The sequence below is a fragment of the Pocillopora damicornis genome, chromosome 6 (assembly GCF_964200805.1).
Source record: "Pocillopora damicornis chromosome 6, jaPocDami1.2, whole genome shotgun sequence".
Lineage (NCBI taxonomy): Eukaryota > Metazoa > Cnidaria > Anthozoa > Scleractinia > Pocilloporidae > Pocillopora > Pocillopora damicornis.
This window is the reverse complement of record NC_142675.1, coordinates 10022271-10044977: the sequence shown is the minus strand read 5'-3', so window position 1 is coordinate 10044977 and position 22707 is coordinate 10022271. Positions and strand designations below refer to the sequence as shown.

At 36.0% G+C, this 22707-nt stretch overlaps 2 protein-coding genes and 2 pseudogenes across 4 annotated transcripts in view; 1 reads left to right on the top strand and 3 right to left on the bottom strand.

Moving 5' to 3' along the window:
* Positions 1-16128, bottom strand: part of LOC149043860 (somatostatin receptor type 1-like) — a 66901-nt gene extending 50773 nt beyond the window's left edge. The window contains exons 1-2 of the mRNA XM_089209097.1: positions 16098-16128; positions 15575-15664 (exon numbers count right to left, since the gene is read on the bottom strand). The gene's annotated coding sequence lies outside the window, so the exon portion shown is untranslated. The remainder of the gene's footprint in view (positions 1-15574; positions 15665-16097) is intronic.
* The window catches only part of LOC149043859 (octopamine receptor beta-2R-like), a 31288-nt gene extending 15104 nt beyond the window's left edge, over positions 1-16184 (bottom strand). The window contains exons 1-2 of one of the 2 annotated variants that reach the window (XM_089209093.1): positions 16098-16184; positions 15575-15664 (exon numbers count right to left, since the gene is read on the bottom strand). The gene's annotated coding sequence lies outside the window, so the exon portion shown is untranslated. Of the gene's footprint in view, positions 1-12172; positions 12268-12813; positions 12941-15574; positions 15665-16097 lie in introns of those variants that run through there. The other variant, XM_089209094.1, reaches the window with a different exon arrangement.
* LOC149043861 (somatostatin receptor type 1-like) lies at positions 8019-9287 on the bottom strand (annotated as a pseudogene).
* A 2856-nt stretch (positions 16185-19040) lies between the features above and the next one.
* Positions 19041-22133, top strand: LOC113664919 (uncharacterized; annotated as a pseudogene). Its single transcript, XR_016187499.1, has 3 exons — positions 19041-19179; positions 19688-19725; positions 20991-22133. The product of XR_016187499.1 is annotated as an uncharacterized LOC113664919 (transcript).
* Positions 22134-22707: the final 574 nt, after the last annotated feature.

The following is a 22707-nucleotide window of genomic DNA, read 5'->3' as shown; positions in this document are numbered from 1 at the left end:
TAAAGGTTAAGTCGACTCATTCTCAGCTGACGGCATTGATCGCCTCGCATTTTAAAACAAAATAAAAAGAAATATTAAAATGGCACGTATAAAATTAAAATTTCTACCTAAACTGAAGAATACATGAATATATTGACTACAGAAATATTTGTCTTGTTTTCAATAAAGTTTCATTTATACTTTGACAGCTTTTCATACTTCTGGGCCTATTTCAATTTAAAAAAAAACTGCTGAGAACTCGAGACTCAAAAATCGACTAAAATCCAGAGTTTTTCAATACCTTCTCGTTTTTATTTAATTTATTTTACCTTTCCCTTTTTTGTCTGATTAATTCTCTTGTTTTGCTCTGCTTTTGTTGATATGCTCTTTCCAGAAAAAGAAAAGCAGTACTTTACTTATCATGAAAGATAGTTAAGAAAGGAGAATTAGAAAGACAGAGCCTTTTCCCTTTGCTTTTTAGAAAGTGTTCAGAGAGATTTACCGCGCACCACGAGTTGTTCCTAAAGAGAAACTAGTTTCCAGTTTCAATCTCTTAATCATTCAAACAAATCGCTAAGATGGAAAAACTCGAGGCGAAATTCAGTTACGTCACAGGAAAACGGCTAGGCTGCTCAGCAAAATTCAAAATGGCGGCGTTCATCGCCAAATTCTTGAGCACATACAATGTTCGAAGACAGCTCTCCAAAGGCTAGGTTACTCTTTGGAATCTAAAAACCTCAATAAGTGTCACAATGACATAAGTGGTCCTAATTTTCGGAGATAGAAATGAAAGGTCTCCATCAGCATACTTCTTCTTTGACTTGATAGCCACCACTTCATGTGCTAGACACGCTTTTATGACTTCCGTGAATGAAATCTCTTGATACCTAACGATTGCTACTTTCCTTCATAATCCACGAGCGCAAGAGTACCAGCCATCATTTCAAGAGTATTACAACAATCTAAAACAAAATTATGCAAACATGCATATTACTATTTATGCAACATGCATATTACATACTATTTTTTGGTTCAATCACACAACTGCTCTTAATGGCGATTCAGCAGGAACTCTTCATACGTAAATGAGGCACCAAGTCTGTGTTCTTCTTTAATGCCCTGCAAGCAGTTAAACACGACTTGTATGGAATGTCTCGTCACCAGATGTTACTTTCCTATCGCGAACCATTCTTGGTTCTTGTCCTTCTTCTTCAGGCGTCGTCAACCTTCTGCTGTTGACGCTTGATTTGGATCTTAATCGGCTCGTGAGATTAAGAGACTCCGTTTGACCTTTTGAGTAGAAGAACGGAGGTTTTCCTTGTTTTGCAACAGATTCCGAAAGACGGACCAGAAGTCGCGTTTTTTATGCTTTATTGACTGAAAGCATGACGATAAGATAAGAGAACCAACAGCAGACAAATATGATCACCATGGCTGCAAAAAACCAAGATACACTTCCTGTCCCCTTTTTTTCTTCTGCTCCCGTGAGTTCTTATTCTGAATCAACGACGGTCATTTGCCTTTTAGTGATTGCACTGAACATGGCTATGTATGCATAAATCATAAATATGTACAGAAAAACTGCAGAATGAATAAAACAAGAAAAACACGAATCCATCAGCCAGAACTATTGCTATGGCAATTGCAAGAGGTTTGCTTAAGGCCTTGAGTCCATCGTCAGAGTATTGTCGAGGAGATAATCTCAAATTGCGCAACGAAGTTAAAGAATTACGTTCTAAAAACCATATAGCGATAATCTCCACTATTTCGCGATCACTTACCGGGGTGGAGGTCACTAGTGGCAGATATTTACCGAGCTGTGAAGCGGCTACATGAATATCCTACACTTTTACCGATGTTCAGGTAGGTTATTTTTTTAACTTATACCATTTAGAAAACAAAAAAATTAGTTTATTTTTTATCAATATATCGAGAAGTGGTAAATTAAAGAAGTTCAACTCTTGACGCGCAATTTTGCCTCTTCGGATGCTAAGAAGTGAATAGATCTTGATAATAACTTCCAAACCAGCCAATCAGCCCACGCGTAAAGCACTATTCATCTCTGTAGTACATACTATAAAAAAAAGATATTTACGAAAATTTGCTGCGGGGTGCAATTTGGGATTCTGGTTTGAAAATTTTCTACTAATCTCCGAATAATTTATCATTTCGATAACAATTGGAAAAGAGGAGCAAAGCTTAGCTTTGTCACTCGCAAACTGCAAATTTTGACAGATTTCAACACAATTTTGGTATGATTAGCTTACTCTTGGAAATCTCAGTGTCAAAATTCTTTGCAATCGCGGATATGACGTGGTTTCGGTGTACACATGCTGCTTTGAAATAAATTAACTTCATGTTTTTCTTCCCCAATATTCGTTACGAGATAACATGGTCTTAATCATTGTTGGGTTGTACCAGTTGAAACTTTCAAATCATGATCAATGTTCAAAGGTGTGCTTAAACAGTTTAACACAATACAGTTTTTATGTCATGGAATCTATGTGTTCCAGCAACTACACCTGTAATATTCATAGGCCTTCTACGTGTGAAAAAGAAGTCAGCCAAACAGTAAACACGATGGGAAAGATTGCCAAAAGGTGAAAGCTTCGAAAGTGTACACACGTTCAGATACAGATCTTGGCGAACTTCTATTCCGATCCATTACGCAATATTTTGCAACAAAGAAAATAAGGATCTTTAGAGCAATATTTATTGCGTTTCCTCCGGTGGAATATCCTTAGATTTGCTAGATCGTTGAACACATTTCTGTCCTTCCTACTGCCTGTTTTCAAAAAATTCGTAAGACCAAAATTTGAGATAGAGGAAAAAACGCAAAATTGCAAATAGTGAGGATACTGCCTCTGCAACCCCAATTTTTTTGGCTTTCAAATGATCGGCAGGACAAATTGCACAAGTTGTGAACATTTTGAGAGATCTCACCCGAGCAAATTGATGAAAATCAAAAGCAAAGCCAAATTAACAATGGCAAGCATCTTCCTTCATGGAGCCTCAGCCTAGTAACGAAAATCATTTTAATAATATTTACTACAGCAAACGAAAGTCCGAACCTTTTGATGGCTTTAAGTGACCGTGAAATGAAAAAAAATAACCTAAAAAGCTACGAGAGAAACATTACCCTAATGCACGCGCAAATATTGAGCAAAAACCCTATTGAGCCTCCTCAAGTTCTCTATGACGGAGATAGTTTCATCTTTATGAGATTTCATCGGACATAACGTATTCCGTTGAATCGATTTTAGGTGCATAGCCATTTCTAACAATGAAAAAACAATGTAGTTATTGGAGCAAGTAACATTTAAAGCTTTTCGTCGCAACCATGGCTAAATTACTTTCCTCATTGCCGTGACATTGTTTTCCACCAAAACAATAACGGAGCTCTTGATAGAAATGAAATTTCGGAACTTTCTCATAATTGCTTTGAAATAATGTCAATTTTGAGGCTTCAAAAGAAAAGCTATAGAATCAACTTACCGTTTTACTACTTACCATGTAGTTAAGAGCTGAGTGAGATGCACAGAAAAAAAAAACAAAATAGCTTCGACTTCCTCAATTTCAAGGAAATGTCAATAATCGATCTGAGTGAGAAGTATGGTAAGATGACTTATCATTCGGACTACCAATCGTAGAGAAGATACTTAAATTACTAACAGACTAAAATTCAATCGAAAATTACTCAGCCATTTGAGAGGGCAGACAAGGAAATGCAACGTGTGACATCACTTGAACATAAACCAATAAAAATATAACGTCTGTCAATCCTAGAGGTAAGTTATCCTGTCGTAGAAAGCAAGATAGCTTTTTTGGAAACGTTTTTTTTTTTCTCGTAGCGTGGTTTTTGTTTGAACAATCAGAAGAAGGGGACAGGAACAGTTGTAATTTATTTAAACTGCTCGGAAAATAAATGGTGGAAAGGTCTGAATATAGCAGATGGTTAAATGAATATAATAATTTCCCTGCATCATTAGAGATAAATTTTTAACTCAAAGTACATTGCCCCATTTGATCATAAGGAACAGTTTGCCGTTTGCACTTCGATAAATTCCTTGATAATAAAAAATGGAAATAGATACATACATGTGTGTTTTTACTGTTCAGAGTGATATACCTGGTTGACGTTATCAAGACTTTTAAACAAAAATTTTGAATAATGTCTCTTTGATCGTGCTATACGGGGGGGACACAAAGTGAGAAAGGATCTTTTTATTCACCTGCGTCTTCTATGTTTGAACAGTTGACTGAAGTCGATCAAATAATTAAAATTTAGAGGCGAAACTAATAATTAAATTGCCTTAGGATGACATAAATTAAGTCAATACCATTTTCCATCATGGTGGTAAATTTTCCTGTAGAAAAATATTTCTTTACCTCGGTTTATAATAACAGTTTGTCAGAATCGATATCATATTGGTCGGAATATAAAAACTATGCATGACTACTAATCAGATCGGCATACTTAGCTGACACTATCAAAGCTTAGAAGTGTGAATAATACAGATTTCTAGGTAATATCCCACAGATTCTGCTCCCGGGGTCTTTATTTCCTTTATCTGATTGCAAAATTATTTATCAGAAAGAGAAAACTTTCAAAAATCATTAAAGCGAAGCGACATTTATGCAAACCTGTCTTTTAAAAAACAAAAAGTCACCAAAAATACTGGCAGAAATAAGTTTGAAATAATCGCGCATGTAATAAATTTGTTCTTTGGACCATCATAAATTGCAAACCTCCGGAGACTGAAAGTGAAGTTTACCTAATCCAAACATTTTGGTGGCAACAAGAACTTTGTCTTATTAATGCTCCCGGATAAAGACATTAGTCTCGTCTTCCCACCACGATAAGAAAGTTCCTCATCTTTTGCATTCCTGCCAGAATGCAAAAGATGAGCTTCTTGCTCAAGCCATTTCAGAAAAAAAGCTACAATCTTCATACTTGTACAAGCTCACAGAAAAAACTCCCTTTTTGCATCCTACGCTGTCCATTTACATAGGAAAAAAGGAACTGTTACCAAAATCGTTAATTTACAGTAGTATACAGCAAAAATTTGAAAATGAACTCAAACCTTTAATGCATTTAACAAATCTTTTTCATAAAATTTTGGCGTTGATCTCACCTATGTAAATCATTTGTGCATACAATCTTTGGAACCGTGAGTGAAAAGCGAAATTAACTTTTGAACTCTCAAATTTCCAATTTACCTTTTGTACAAAAGTGTCGACCAACTGAAAATGAATACATGTCTTATCTCTGATTTCATCTTCAATCAGAAAAAATTATTTACCTACAATTCAAACCATGGGCATCTTCCATCCTAGATTAGATTGTCGTTGTACCCCGAAAAATGTGGCTTTCAGCTTCCTGTTGCATTTTCTAGACCTCCGTTAATCAAATATGTTGGCTAGAATTATTAAAGGTTAAGTCGAATCCTTCTCAGCTGACGGCATTGATCGCCTCGCATTTTAAAACAAAACAAAAAGAAATATTAAAATGACACGTATAAAAATTAAATTTCCTACCTTAACTGAAGAATACATAAATAAATATACTACGGAAATATTTGCCTTGTTTTCAATAAAGTTTCGTTAATTCTTTGACGGCTCTTCATCCTTCTGGGCCTATTTTAATGAAACTGCTGAGATCTCGAGACTCAAAAATTGACTAAAATCCAGAGTTTTTCGATACCTTCTCATTTTCATTAAGTTCTTTTATGTACCTTTGCTTTTGTTGATATGCTCTTTCCAGAAAATAAAATCAGTACTTTACTTATCGTGAAAAATTGTTAAGAAAGGAGAATTAGAAAGACAAAGCCTTTTCTCTCTCCTTTTAGAAAGTGCTCCTAAAGATTTACCGCGCACCATGAGTAAAGTTTCTGAAGAGAAACTAGAGTCCAGTTTCGATCTCTAAATTATTCAAACAGAGAAAAAATTCGGGGCGAGACTCAGTTACGTCACGATAAAACAGCTAGGCTGCACAGCAAGATTCAAAATGGCGGCGTTCATCGTCGAATTCTTGAGCACATACAATGTACAAAGACAGCTGTCCAAAGACCAGGTAACTTTCAGTGTAATAATGACTTAATGGATTCTAATTTGCAGATATACGAAAAAGGTTTCTGCAGCATACTTCTTCTTTGACTTGATAGCCACCACTTCATGTGCTAGACACGTTCTTGTGACTTCCGTGAATGATATCTAACATTATCTCTTGATACCTAACGATTGCTACTCTCCTTTATAATCCACAAGCGCAAAAGTACTACCAATCATTTCAAAACTACTACAACAATCCAAGAAATAATTACGCAAAGATACATATTACTACATCGGACAGAACGCGTGGATATCATTAATTATTTGTTTGTGCTGTGTCTCTGGGCGAAAAAACCTTTTACAATGCCTCTCTCTATCCTTGAGTATAAATGGAGACTGACAAACCACCTCGCGCGTTTGTAATAAATGAAAGTTATGTTTCAGTTCAATTACACAACTTTTCTTAATGGCGATTCAGCGGGATCCTTTGACTCGTAAATGTGGCACCAAGTCCGTGTTCTTCTTTTATTCCCCGCAAGCCGTTAAACAATTGTATGGAACGTCTCGTTACCAAAAGTTAGGTTGGCTCTTGTCCTTCTTCTTCTACTGTTGACGCTTGATCTTGATCTTAATCGGATCGTGAGATTAAGAGACCCGTTTGACCTTTTTGAGAAGAAGAACGGACGTCTTCCTTGTTTGCAACAGATTCCGAAAGACGGAACAGAAGTCGCGTTTGAAAAACGTGTGAAGAAAATCTTAAATTGCCCAACGAAGTTAAAGAAATACGCTCTAAAAACCATATAGTGATCATCTCCACTGTTTCACGATCATTTACCGAGGTGGAGGTGACTAGAAGCGGATATTTACCGAGCTGCGAAGCGGTGTGATGAATATCCTACACTTTTACCGATGTTGAGGTAGGTTATTTTTTTTTAGTTTATACCATTTAGAAAACAAAAGAATAGTTTATTTCTGTCCATAAACCGAAGAGTGGTATATTTAAAAAAATTAACTCTTGATGCGCAATTTTGTCTCTTCGGCTGCTGAGAAGTGAATAGATCTTAATAATGCCGTGGCGTGTAATATGGGATTTTGGTTTGAAAATTTTCTCCTAATTTCCTAATTATTTACCGTTTCGATATCAGTTGGAAAAGTGGAGCAAAGCATAGCTTTGTCACTGGCAAACTGCAAATTTTGACCAATTTCAACACAGTTTTGGAATGATTAGCTTACTCTTTGAAATCTCAGTGTCAAAATTCGACATGAACTTTTCAATCGCAGATATGAAAATCATGGTTTCGGCGTATAAATGCTGCTTTGAAATAAATTAACTTCATTTTTTTCTTCTCCAAGATTCGCTACCTTCTAGATTACGAGATAATATTGTTTTAATCATTGATGGGTTGTAACAGTTGAAACTGTTAAGTCATGATCAAAACTGAGAACGAAAAATAGAATTCATTACCTTACCTTAAGAACTTTTCAAGACCTTTCTGCCTTCGGGAAGTTTGTATTATAGTCAGTTAATATTCATGGACGTTGAAAATGAGTTGTTCTGGAAATAAATGTCCGATAGAGAAGAAATAATTGGCGCCTGAGAGTTGGAAATTCTGTTTAATTTTAACACGTTCATTTTGACACACGTCGTAGGTTACTTGAATCAGCAAACACCATATGTATCTGAAGAACGCTCTTGAACACAGTTTCTACGAATAGCAGCGTCAATACTGCATCGAATTATTTATCGCTTGAGAATGATATTACACAAAATAAATGGTAAAAATTTTGTGCTTGCTATTGATGAAGCTTGTTTTCACCGCGACAATGTCATTTCTTCAATGTGATTGGCCTAATAAACTTAAATATATTCAAACGACTCAGTCCAGCTTTTTTATTCGTTTGCACTGTGTTTCTGGGCGGAAAACTTTTTACAATGCCTCTCTCTACTCTTGAGTATAAATGGAGACTAACAAACCATCTCGCGCGTGTATTATATATGAAAGTCATGTATAAGTTCAATCACACAACTGCTCTTAATGGCGATGCAGCAGTAACCCTTGACTCATAAATGAGGTACCAAGTCTGCGTTCTTCTTTTATTCCCTGCAAATAGTTAAACACGACTTGTATGGAATGTCTCGTCACTAAAGGTCATGTTCCTATCGCGAATCATTCTTGGTTCTTGTCCTTCTTCTTCGAGAGTCGTCAACCTTCCGTTGTCGATGCTTGATCTGGATCTTAATCGATTCGTGAGATTAAGAGACCCCGTTTGACCTTTGAGAAGAACGGACGTTTTCCTTCTTTTGCAACAGATTCTGAAAGGCGGGCCAGAAGTCGCGTTTGAAAAACGTCTAGAAAAGAGGGTTGGCGAAAGATGCGATATATCGAATGACGACAAAAGCTTCAATGATGCTAAGCAAATCTTTTAGTCCTATTTGGAATAATAGCATGACGATAAAATAAGGGAACCAACAGCCGGCAAACATAATGGCCATGGCTGCGAAAACCAAGATACACTTCCTGTCACTCTCATCTTTCTTCTGTTCCCGTGAGTTTTTATTCTGAAGCAAAGATGGTCGCTGCCTTTTAGTAATTACACTGAACATGTCCATGTATGCATAAATCATAAATATGTACGGGTAAAGGGAAACTGCAACGAAGGAAACTGAAGTATAAATAACGTCCCAACGCGTAGATACCTCAGCATCATACAGAACAAAAGGAATGATAGCAAAAGCAGTCGAAGTGATCCAAACGCCGAGCACAATTTTCAAAACCAAGCTCTTAGTCACCAAATAGTGTTTCAGTGGAATGACCGTTGCCATGTACTTGAGCCCAGTAATAAAGAGTATGTGATAAGCACCTGATGCAGCTAGTAATGTATGCGAGATGTGTACCCCAATACTTAATTGTGACGGCAAAATGCCAAAATTATAAATAATGAAGTACGGAATAGCGATAACGCCAGTACTGAAGTCACACATTGCCAGGCTGAGAAGCATATAGTTAGAAGAGGTGCTAAGACGACTATATCGGTAAAACAAGACAAACACGAGTTCATTAGCCAGAAATATTGCTATGGCAATTGGAAGAAGTTTGCTTAAGGTCTTGAGTCGATCGTCGGAGTGTTGTTTAGGAAACTTTGAGGTTGCATTGCTGTCCTTCATGATTAATTATGATGAACAACGAGAGTTGACGAGAACACCGAAAGAGAGCAAAAGTATAAAAATCAAACAATGTTAACGGAGGGTGGATGATTTCGCATCATGTGAATAAATAGGGAATCAGATTGTCTGGAGTGCAAATAAACGCATATCATTACATTACTCAGATTGAGAAAAAACCGGTCGAAGTCCATGGAAATTTGGGTAGGAGAGATCAATGTGATCAATTCATGATTTAACTCAAAATAGCGATAACTGCGTTTACTGTGAAGCCCTTTTTCGAAGGCTGAATACAACAGTAATTTAGTCGTAAAATATTTTTAACTATTTCAGTCCTTTCTTTTATGATTAAATATGAAAACGAACATGTATATGCGTATCAAAAAGCTTTGTTCTTTTTCTCTTATTTCTCATCCATATTTCTCTTTCTTTGTTCTGTTTGGTTTCGTTTTGTTTTTCCAGCGGTAAAATAAATATTTCGCTAAGCAAATGATAGAGTTGTTTTTTACAGCACACCTTTGGAACTGAATCTATGAAACAAACCTTTTCTGATGAAAATCAGAACTGTCGCTAATTCCGACAAAATACAGCTCTATCAATGTGTTCGGTTCTAAGTACAAGCTCTGGCGAGTAACAACTTATCGGATGTTTCCTCGTACCGCTACATCTACTTCATGGCGCTGAAATTTAAATCATTAATGTTTCTTTGTTTTATCTCAAATTACACTTCCCATCTTGACTTTAGTATTTTTTAAAAACAAACTTCTGTCAAGAGCTTAGAACAAAGAGAAAATTCTGGGTTCCCATGATGGATCAAAACTCAGATGCTCCACTACTGAGCTTCAAAAAACTCTATGTTCTGCGAGGTTATTGCTACATCCATGAATGACGTGGCGTCCCAACTCATACTTTAAGGATCAGTGCTCTTGAAATCTTTTTGTGGCTATATGTAGTAGGAAAAATGGTAAATTTTGAGCTCAGTAAAAAAGTAAAGGTTTCGATGAAAAGTTTCCGGTTATACAGAATCAGTTTTATATCCGGATTTACAGGGCAAGGATGATAATGCAAAGATCGAATGAATGTGCAGCGGTTGGACCACCAACTATGCGTTTTGATTGTATGCATTTTTAACTCGAGAATTTTAATTTAACTTTCATTGTTAATGCTACTTGGGTGGGGTCTAATGTGGATGAGTCCTTTAACCTTCAATGTCGTTGCTCTGGGGTATTTTGTGATACCTCTTGCAAAGATGTCTTACTTACCCACGAGATTCTGGGCCCTGGTTACTACTAATACAACCAGCGGTTCATACCGTCCATAGCCTTCGATTAGTTTTCCTTAGTTACATTCTTATGTATCCACGTGACTTCTTTGAAAGAGGCGTGTGCTAGAGATAACGACGAAACAAATCGCTGGTCATTTCAAAACCTATTACATACGTTATTACAAAATACCGCAACCGTTATTACAAAACCCATCGGTTACTATAAATTGCTTTGTTATGTGCAAAATTATAATAAACTTCGGATATAACGCGCGTTGTCATTGGTTGAAAAAGCGTTCTCAAGCGGAGTACAAAGCACAGAGCTGAGCTTTGCTTAAGAATCTGAAGCATGGGAGTGGCTGTGCAAAAACTAAGACTTTGATAAGTCAAAACGACCCATATACTTCTAATTCCTCGGGCCGGTGAGTCGTGTGATTATAGCGAAGACGCCTTTGGCATGGCATAAAAAGCGATTTTCGAGGAAATATTGCATCGTCCTATCGATTACGAAGCATAGTCATTTAAATGAAATTTTGGGTATTTCCACTTCAGGTTTTAGGTTCCAGTCCCTTCGAGTGGTGTCCATTTGCAGGCATTTTTTATTTGCTCAGATCCACAACCTCAATAGGTCATTTTAAGGCTTTTAGAGATATTTTATTGAAAGAGTGACCCCGCAGACTTTCCAGGCCTTATCATTTTATAAAATCGAATAGCATTCAAATAAGGTTATTTGATGTTGCATGTGGGAGCCTCTGGCCAGGTTACGCCAGCTGCCTGAAGTGAAATGTTTCACGAGTAACCGTCTGCGCCGAAAAAAAAAAATCATCATAAATGCTTTCTTAAGTCTACTACTGTAATTCTACCTGACTATTTAAGGTTTTTCCGTACTGAAGACGCAAACTACAGCAAGGGAGGAATCATTTGTTTCGGTTCTCAGTCTTTGGCGTGACTATTGAAGAATGTAGAAAGTATTGCTGAAACTTAAAAACCTTTTCTGCAATGATTGAATGCATTAGTATTTACCTAAGATGTTAACGATTATTTAAATTAGTTTTATACCTTTCATTGTGAAAAACAAATATTTTGATAGGTGCTTTTGATAGAAAGAGGCTCAGTTTTTCCAGCCCAGGTCTTTCTGTTTTGTTTTGTTGTCGAGTAATATACCTGTTTCTAGACTGTTTTTGTTTTTCCATCTTTATTTTCCGTTCCAAGCGGTAAAATGAATATTCGCTAAACAAAACGGATGTGTTTGTAATGATAGATCACCTTTCATATTCCTAGTTCAATTGTCAATCAAATGCGTAAAAACCTGTCTGCTAAAATTAAATACGTTCGTTAATTTTGTCGAAACAATTCCTTGTCACTCTATCTAATTCCTAGTGCGAGCTAAAGCGAAAAATTACTTAACAGCTGTTTCCCCTCTATATCCGCTACATCTCCTTAATGTTAGCGCGAAAAATGTCAACGCACTGAGCTAGCTGTCTGTGTCGCATTTCAATTCACACTGTTTACCTCGTGAGTTTAAGCTTCTTGCCAAACAAAATGAACAAAAGTCAGATATGACTCTTAAGATGTAAATGCGAACAATCATTATTCACATCCGATTGAACCTATTTCCTCACCTTTCCGATGCCAATGCGTTGTCATGTATGCTCGTATTTAGCTACTTGTATGTTTAGAGACAAGTGTAATCGAAAGTAGGTCACTGTACATACCTTGTAAGGCCAGAAACGACAGGAATTTCCTATGCGTAGGAAGGCCAAAGAAATACAATGCCAATACGGACGAAGATAAAAACCGTCAAGTGATGCTGTAAAGTGATAACCCGAATGTCAAATAATATACAGCTGGTTCGTTTGCTCTCATTGGTGCGTTTTATATCGCTTTCATTTCCATTTTGATCCTCATTGTTAATCTCCCTTAGAACAGCGTTGTTATTACCTGTTTATTAGGCTTTTTGGTTGTACGCATACATGCTTCGCGTTGCTGCCAATACGGATCAACCAATCTTTTCATTTTTTAGGTAAAATATCCTTTAAACGTCAATGATGAATGCACCTTTTCGTTCTCTGAATCGAATTCTAAATCGAGACAAAACTGCATCAATGCAGGTATCATCTTCATATTTGGCGCGGATCCATACTTCAAAGAGAAGGAAAGAAGAAGAGAGAAGAAGAAGAAGAAGAAGGCTTTAAAGAAGGCTTTTGAGTTTCAATTTTTGGCCAGACCGGAGAGACCCCTACAAAACCTTTTCGGTGTCAGTATCCATGAAATCTTAAAGTTTTGCCTATGCAAGAGAATTGCAGGTGTTTCAAACCTCTCAATAAAATTATGTGATACACATATAAAGTCTCACCTCTCCTGTCCTACCTATTTCAAGTTCCACACCGCGGAAGAAACAAGTTGAATCATTTATGGGCAAAAACAAGGAAAACTATTTTTGACTGTCTTCGTGTTTAGCGGATATGTGAAGGATATGTGCCATATTAATAAAACTGTAAAACTCTTTATTCAAACAAATACAGGACTATTTACCTAATTTGGCTATGAGGTGTTGTTATTTGTTTCTAAATTGATCAATTCCAAAGAAATATGCATAATAAAATACATGAAATGTACAATTTTCAATTTTTTTTCATTCTGTAGTTCGGTAAAATAAATGTTCGCAGAGGAGAAGCACAAGGCAGAGGTTTTCACCAAGATATATCACTTAAAACAATTAATTCAGATCAATCAGAGATTAAAATCTGTCTAATGTGAGTGGAAACCGTAGCTAGTTTTGACCAAATACAGCTTCGCCACTTTATTTTATACTGATGGCAAGCTAAGCTGAATAACTATTATTGAATTATCGGTTTTGGATATTACATTTCTGGTTTTCTGATCGGTTCAGCCAATTTCGGTTCATCGGTATAAGCCAATAGGCCGAATCAACTTATATGGAAACATCCCCCAGGCGTTGTTGTGTCGATGAAAGCGTTGCGTGAAAATTTAACATAATATACATATATATATTTAGCCAAGCCTAAAAGCGGAGCCTTTTTAATTTATTTTCCAGCCCCTCGCTATATTAAAAAATGCAATAAAACTCTTCAGCACTAACTGTCTATGATTTTCTTCAAGGGGATTTAGGGACCAAGATTGCTGGCGATCAAAACGCATGCGGTATTTTTAGAGCAGCTAAGGACCGTCATCACTGTTCCTAATGTTTTGAGCATAATTTCCTAGTGCACACTAATGGGGTATCTAAGTTACGCACGCAATCACACCTGCGCATTACTTTCTGTAATTATGATCTCGCCTGTGAAAGTCCTTGGACGGGCTAAGCCCTCTGCTAAAAGAGAAGAAATATTTTACAATTGCCTTCTTCGCCATGGTTTTGCTGAGGTCTTATTCACATCCAAACTCATCTACCGAGAAATTATATTGCTCACTCCTGTCAGCTTTGGTGTATCGTGCTATCGTTTGAAACAACCTCAATGGGTGTGATTTTTTTTGACGCGGATTTTGCCATCGGTAGGTGCGGGACAGCGTGAGAGACACATTATATCGATCTAAAACGGCAGCCATTTTAAGAGGAGATCCCTTACGTTTAAAATAACTTCATGATCTTCGTTGCCACTGAAAGAATACGCTATACAACGCCGCCGCGAATTAATTACTTATTGAAATGTAACACTCGAAAATGTCTTGAAAGCAGGTCGTGAAAGCGCTTGCGTGATCTCGTATTGAGCTATATTGGAGTAGCTTTTCTACCAGTTGAGTTTACATACAGACGTTGCTCCTTAAATGGGCTTAGAGGAGCCAGAGCATTTTCTCTTCTTCTGTGAAAAGAAAATTCTGTCCAAAGCGTTGATTTGGTACATGGTCGATACCTACTCCGTTCTTGATTCTCTACCTTCAATGCCATCGTGGTTTCTGTACGTTACTCATAGATGCCTTCGAATAAACTCGCTATTTTTTCACCCACGTTAAAGATATCCCCTCTATTCAATGGATCTCTATCTCTTAAAATATTCCGTTTCTAAAGCTGTTTTGACAGAATCAAAAAAATTATTGTTCAATTTACGTTAAAAGCAGACGACAATTCTCAAAAGTTAAACATGATCTAAAATTGAATAGACTCAGTGGCGCCGCATGCTGAGGTCCACCAGAAAACAAGGCATCAACTTGCATATTTCTACTGTAATATCTAATAAATTTCTGTCAGTGTCGTTTACTCTGTTATTTGTTCCTTAAATTGCGTATGAATTCGGGTGAAAATTTCAAATCAGACAAGCGCACAGTGTGATCGTGGTTGATACTAAATTGATTTTAAATTGACTGAGGACACAAAAAAAACACTAATGTAATATCTCATGAAATATATAAATCCTTCTAACACACGATAATGTAATGTTTTTCGCATTGTTATCTTAATAAAGTGTATGTTTATCCAAAAGAGGAAACTATGGGCAAATGTCTTGTCTACTTAATTCGTTTTGTTCATAAACAAGACGCTGTGGACCCACTTGAAACATAGATCCATCTTAATTGCATAGCTTTAACTAGAGTGCTATATCTTATTGACTAATAACGTTTCGTATTCATTTTTTATTTTCTTTTAGGGAGGCTTTTAAATTGTTTGAAACCGTAAAAGGTAAGATTTGACAAACCTAGTGTTGAAAAATCTCTTGGTTAAGATTCAATCGGCTTGGAAAATCTCCCCGTTTACATAATTGATCCAAATACGCATCTGCAGCTATAGTTTTATTTTGATCCTTTATCGTTTTGAAAAGTTTCCAGATGTCTAATGCCATCATATCGTCGGAATCGTCTAAAAACGTATACATAAGTTGGTCATATAGCAAGTAAATTTGTGTTATAAAATATGTTACAAGAACGTGCTCTGCATTTTCATCGTGCACGTTGATGACGTAAGTGTAGGCACTGAAACGTGACAGAACGAATTTATTTTTATAAATCGTTCAGAGAGGGTTTCAATTGGGGTTAACCATTAGTCAACAAGCAGGTACAATCTAACGTAAACCACGGTGCAGATCTATGAACAGGCATAGATCGAGTCTGGATATAAGCGTATCTATTGATATTAAATAAATAAAAATGGAGTTCGTTACCTTTCCTTCAGAACTGCGTAAGGCGTTTCTATCGTCCGGAAGCTTGTATTACAGTCAGCTGTTATTCTTGATGATTGAAAATTAGTTGTTCTGATATTCAAAATGTTCGACACAGAAGAAATAAGGGACGTACACGAACTGAATATTCTACTGAAGTTCTGTAGGTCAGAAAGATATCATGTTTAATCATTACACAGAACGAACTTAAGTGAAATTTTCAGCACCTGTATGTCTCTTATTCCTTCTCTTCTCAGGAAAAATTCCATCGAAACAATTTTAGCCAGATGCAAACCATTCCGTAGAGCAAAAAGATGTAGCGATCGGAGCGAGTTAGGTATCAAATTTTTCTTCTTAATTTCGTCTAAATTTCTCTTAATTGCACAGAGATTGTTTTCTACTAAGACAACTAACAGAATTTCTGATCGAAATTCAATATGGGAACTTGCTCCTAATTGTTACATAATCATGTCACTTATGAAACTTAAAAAGCAGATCTTTAGAATGAACTTGCCTTGCAACCTACCATGTAAAAAAGAACTTAGATGTACGGCGATTCTAGAAGAGATGGCTTCGAGTTCCTCAATTTCGAGGAAATTTCAACATTTGATCTGAGTGAGAAAGATGGCAAGATGACCTATCAAGTAGACGACCAATCGTTGAGAAGATGCTTAACTACATGACCGTGCCAAACTTAATTTGAAAATTACTTGACTAGGCAGACAAGGAAATGGAACGCCTTTTGAGTAAAAAAAATTTGAATAATGCTTCTTTTATCTTGTTGCGTAAGGGAACATAAATTTAGGTAGGTTTTTTTATTCACCTGCGTCGTTTTAATTTGAACAGTCTGCTGGATTCGACGAAGTCAGATAAATTTGCTTGCAAACTAGTGGCAAAATTGTCTTAGGACGACAGACAATTAAGTCTATACCATTTCCCTGCAACCATGGTATTAAATTTGCTCCGTGAGTACATTTCTTTTTCTTCGTCATTAATACTTCGTCCTTAATTCAGAATTGATGTCGCGTTCGTGTAAATTATTTAAAAGAGTATATGTGGTTTTATTTTTCAAAGCGACATCTCTGACTGGTGCTATCACAGCTTTCAGTTAAAACTACGCCGAGAAATGTAAATAACTTAAGTTCCTATGTTGCATTCCGCTGATACTGTCTTTAAGGTCGTACGTTTACCTTTATCTTATTACCAAATTAAACTATTTTTTTCTCAACTTTTAAAGGGACAGCTTTGTCAAAAACCTTTAAACTGAAGCGACACTTATGTATACTTATCAGAAAACCAGATAAACGTCTAACCGTTTAGTTTCAATTAAATTACATTTTCTTAGGATGAAAGGAGAAAGAATCGGCCTGATTTAACGTAATTTTCACTCAAAATCTGCCAATTTCTCCCACTTTTACCGCCATAAGTAATAAAATATAACAACAAAGATCCGAAGGAGATTAACAATGAGAATCGAAATGGACAAGGCAGCGATATAGAAACGCATATATAACAACAAGCGAATTAGCTAAATGTCATGTTCACGTTTTCATTTTACAGTTTGGCCCGACTGTTTTTATCTTCTTCTGCTTTAGAATAAGCTTTTAATTCTTATATAATCCTTCTCGAGGAAAATCCTTGTCATTTCTGGTGTAAATGTATATATATATATATATATATATATAACTAACTGCAGACAGTACTGTTTCTACCCTTTTCTATATATATATATATATATATATATATATATATATTTCCGTTTTACAATGCTCGATAAGTAGTTTTTTTTCAAATTTTATAAAATCCCCTGATGAGTGAGTAATCACGAAACAGGCTTGTAGGGATGAAAGTATAGTCTCTCAGTTTTTTTCCCTATTTTTCCCAATAAACTCGAGGTGAACAGTTCGATTTGAAATATGACGCAGACAACTTAGTTCGTCAAATTTTTCACGATGCCGTGAAAGTGATGAAGAGGTCGATGATATTGGAAATAACTGTGAATTGAAATGATAAAGTAAATAACTTGACAAGGGTTCATTTGGAAAAACATAACGACTGTTTTCAATTTTAGAAAACAGATTTTACGCCTTTCATTGACATTTATGCATCTGATTCCAGAGTTGATCTATCATAGCAAAAACCCTTTTCTATTACGAATATACGTTTTACTGTTCGGAACAGAAAAAAGATAGAAAAACAAAATGCAACGAGAAAAAAGCATGCTACTGGAAAACAAAATAAAAGCAAAAAACCGAGGCTTGAGAAACTGAGCCACTTTCTTTAAAAAGCAGCTATATAAATATTAGCAAATATTGGCAAATATTTTTGTTGTTTTTGTTTGTTTTTTTTGGGGGGGGGGCGGGCGCAAACGGTAATTTATAGTTATAGACTCTCACAAGCAACATCTAAAAACGTTGTTGAAATGTTTTTCTGCTCTAAACGAAACTTGAATAGTAACGATGAGAAGGTCTCTCGGTGTCATTCTTTCAACTAAACAGTTAAAACTCTGGAAGCCTTCAATCTATTAAGGTATGGATCCGAGTAGGAAATCGAGCCTCGCAAATAAACGGCGTATTTTTCTCAGAATTCCCCGAAAAGTTGGATTATTTGTCAGCTTGAACTGAACGCCGTTGGTGTACCTTCCGACAACATTGCGAAAGTTGAGTATCGAGGACTTGCTATATTCTTCTCCATTTTTGTTCCTTGCCTCAGCATTAAAACGGTGACGTGCCTGATTTAACTCGACAGTCGTCTTGACTTTTACGGAATAAATCTAAGAGAAAAAAAAATTGAAAATAAAAATGAGAGCAAACTTTATTGAAAACAAGACAGCTTTTTCCAAAGTTCATGTCTCTATATATTTTTTTGGTACACAAGGACAAATTTTAATTTTATGACGTGTCATTTTTCTTCCTTTGTTTCCTTTTCTCTCAATAAGAGGTGTCAACTTAAACTTTAGTAATATATTAGCCAAATAATTGGATTAGTAGAATTCTAGCAATTGCAACAGGAAGTTTTGAACCAATTTTTTTTAAAGTTAGAATGACACACGATAACTCTTTTTGTATTTAAACAAAGTCTAAATTCGAAATTTTGGGAGTGAAGAAAACAAATGTTCCACCTCACTTACGGTTCCGAGGTTTGGATGGGCAAATGACCCACATAGTGAGATCGACGCTAAAATTATTGAGCAAATCTTGGTAAATGTATCTCAGCTTTTGTAAATTAGAGTTGATTTTTCCATTTTGCATTTAAAGATTCGGTGGTTTAATTATCAAAGTTAATAACATGTCCTTGTACAACTGCTGTCGATTTGCTCAATGCAAAAGGACTAAGCTCTTAACGCCCGTCAAGTTTTGATACCTTTCTAGGAAATAGGCTTGATTTTTTTTGTTCATTCAGACCAGACAAAACAAAAAACGTTTATTTCAAAGGTTTAACAAAGACAAGAAAACATTTGCACAGTAAGAAACAATTAAATTGGCAATTACGTAATCAAAACAAAAAGATGCTGTCGTAGTTACTGTTACGAAAAATTTTTATTTCAGTTCCTTTCCGTCCCATGTATGAGGAGATCAGGCGCTGCACAGAAACCTACGAGATTTTTGGTGAGCTGATACAGCCATGAATATTGTAGCGTTCTTGTCATAAAATGTCTTAAGCAGGAAACTTAACTTATGCATTCAGGTGGAAAAGTTTTCGCCCTAAGGCGAAACAATATTTACAAAGACGAGGGAAACTTCCAACATAAGGAAAAACCCACTTTTAACTTCCAGTCTTTGGAGGCTTGCATTTTTTAAGTTTCATACAACACACTAAATACGTGCATTATTATTTCAAATGTTTAGTCGTTTTCAAATGATTCCCGTTGTCTCTTCAGTGATTCCGCCTACGTCTTAACAATAAGTCTTGAAGAATTGAAATGAGCATTGCTTTTAACACAATTTTGCAAACGTGTCGCTTCCTTCTAATGGTTCAGTTTGTGAGAAAGCTGTCCATTTCAAAGTTTAAAAAAGTTTTGCAATGGGATAAAAGTTAATGTCCGACTCAAAGGAAGGATTCAGCCAATATAACTTAGGAACCTACATCACTTCCTTGCATTCCTTACACTTTCAGGCCAAGTTTTTACTACAAGCTGTGAGAGCATCACTCAGGTATGCCGATATGAATAATTAAATCATACATATTTTATTTCAACGAGTAAAATTTCGATTCTGAAAACATTGTTATCAATAACCAAGAGGGAAAAGTGTACTCCCAGAGGAAATTTACACCATGATTGATGGAAAGTCATATTGACTTAATTGTCTGTATTCCTGAGACAATTTTACCATTAGTTTTGCTGGCGATTTCATTGACTTCGTCGACTTCAGTAGACTTTCCAAACACGAAAGATGCAGGTGAAAAAAGAACCCTTGCTCCTTTTATTTTCCCTCACACAAAAAGATAAAAGAAGTATTATTCAAACCGCTACTCGAAATTTGTTGTCGAAGCAGTGATAACCTCAATCAGGAATATGGATCTAGTTAGTAAAACAGCATATTCATATCTACTTTTAATGATATCCACAATAAGTGGGATATCCAACGAAATGTTATTTATGGCAGAAATAAGACAATATACTTAACGTGAAAATAGATTTTAGAATAACTACCTATTGCCTCAAGACTACCTTACCATTTGCTTATCAAGTAATTTAAACTGGTCTTTTCAACTTTGACAGTTTGTTCAAACAAAAATGAGAAAAATAGTTAAACTTTGAAAAAGAAAACCCTACCTTACTCTATGCTTCCTTACACAATTGGAAAGCGCTGAACTCAATCAGGTAACTTATCTCTAGAACTAACAGAAATTATTTGAGAGAATTCAGATATTAAATGAATGAAAGCTCCGTCGATTTATACAATTATAAACAAATATCTCACAGTTTTAACTATCTGAAAAACTTTTGAGAAGGATTTAAGTTAATTAGAAACTGTTTTCATTTCAACTTGCCACCAAAAAGATTTAAGAGAGGGAAAAGAGAGGATTAATAAGTTATTAATCCACTTGATTTGCTTAAAAATACTTTGCTTGAAAATACTGCCCAGCAATTTAAAAAAAAATATATATATATATATATATATATTTATGAAAAATGGCATAGAAGCTGGGGATGTTCTCAACGACTCACAAAAGCCTTATCGTACCCTTGGACAGAGATAGGTAAATCAGCACCGCACTAAGAACCAATCAGATTGCAGGTTTCGTTACCGTGCCCTCTGAGAAAAAATAAATGCGTTTCTTTTCATTCTAAAAAAACCGAATGACTCGTTATTCATACAACACACTTTCATATACACTTTTACACACACCTTACGCTAAACGAGGTATAGATTTTGTCAGCATTGTCTTAGTTTTACAATTTTCCTTCTCTCAGTGTTTTCGCCTTCACTCGTTTCATCAGAAGTAACCATGATTAACAGCAATGCAACCTCAAAGTTTCCTCAACAACACTCAGACGATGGAGTCAAGACCCTGAGCAAACTTCTTCCAATTGCCATAGCAATAGTTCTGGCTAACGGACTTGTGTTTGCCTTATTTTATCGATGTCGCCTTCTCCGCACTTCTTCTAACTACGTGCTTCTCAGTTTGGCAGTTTGTGACTTCAGCACTGGTGCTATCGCCATTCCATACCTCATCGTCTGTAGTTTTGCGATTTTGTCAAAAGAATTGAATTATGGGATATACTACTTGCATACATTACTAGCTGTTTCTGGTGCTTATCACATACTTGTTATTACTGCCCTCAAGAACTTGGCAACTGTCCGTCCACTAAAACACCACGTGGTAACTAAGGAATTCATTTATAATTCAGTTTGCCTTGTTACAGTGTTCCTCCTGCCATACATATATATTATCCACGCATTCTTAGCAATGTTCAGAACGATATCTAATAGGCAGCGATCGTCGTTGGTTCAGAAAAAAACATACCACAGAACAAGAAAAAAAGCCAAAGTGACCGGAAATGTATCTTGGTTTTCGCAGCGATGGCGATCATATTTACATGCTCTTGGTTGCCTTACTTTACCATCAAGCTATTACTAGGTATGGGAATCCAAGTTTTGCTCAATATCATGGAAGCAGTTGTGATCATTCGATACATCACATCTTTCACCAAGCCTCTACTTTACACGTTTTTCAAACGCGACTTCTTGTCTTCCTTGCGAAATCTGTTGCAAATCAGGGAAAACGTCAGCCTTTCTGCTCAAAAAAATTCAAATACTCTCCTAAACTCTCTGGTCGATTACGGTCAAGATCAAGTGTCAACAACAGCAAGTTGGCATCACTTGAAAGCAAAAGACAAGGATCTAGAATTAATCGCAAAAAAAGCGTGACCTTTAGTGAAGAGGCACTTCATACACGCCTTGTTTAACTGATTGCATGCGTTTTTTAAAAACGGTTATTGCCCATTTAGGTGACCTTTGACGTGGATCAAGAAGAACAATTTGCGATGTAACGTTTAGAACGTTTATATAGTTATCATTTAGATGAAGTCTATTTTATAGAAAATAGTTAAATGCTAAGTTACTGGAGTGCATTTCAAATAAGAGTCGAAAAATCAGAACCAAGGCAATTTCGAATTACTTTCGACACTCAAATGCAACGTCAGTCAATCAATCATCAATCAATCAATCTCAATTGGTCCGTAAAAGCCAGTTAGGTAACACACCAACCACTTACAAAATGCAAAAGTAAAAATTACATGCTACAATAGGTACGACTTTTCCTAACAACCAAAGTTACTAATAATAAGTACAAGGTCGCCGAATCTTGTCTTGTGTTGTAAAAAGTTATTGTGATGGTTAAAATGAGAGCCAAATAGTCTTAGGTCCGAGGTTCGATTCCTCATGGGGATTCGAAGACCAAAAAACATCTTTCCCTAAATAGTCTCTTTGTTGATTATGAATGTATTACCTAAGTTGTTGTCATTATATATCTATGGACGTGAGCCAGGAAAATGCATCTGATACATGAAGTGGCGGCTTGCAAGTTATAGGAAAAGCATAATCCAAGGACCCTATACTTTCCATCATCGCAAAATAAAAAGTATGAAAGTATCACTATGTATGTCACTATGACGCTGTCCGAGGTTT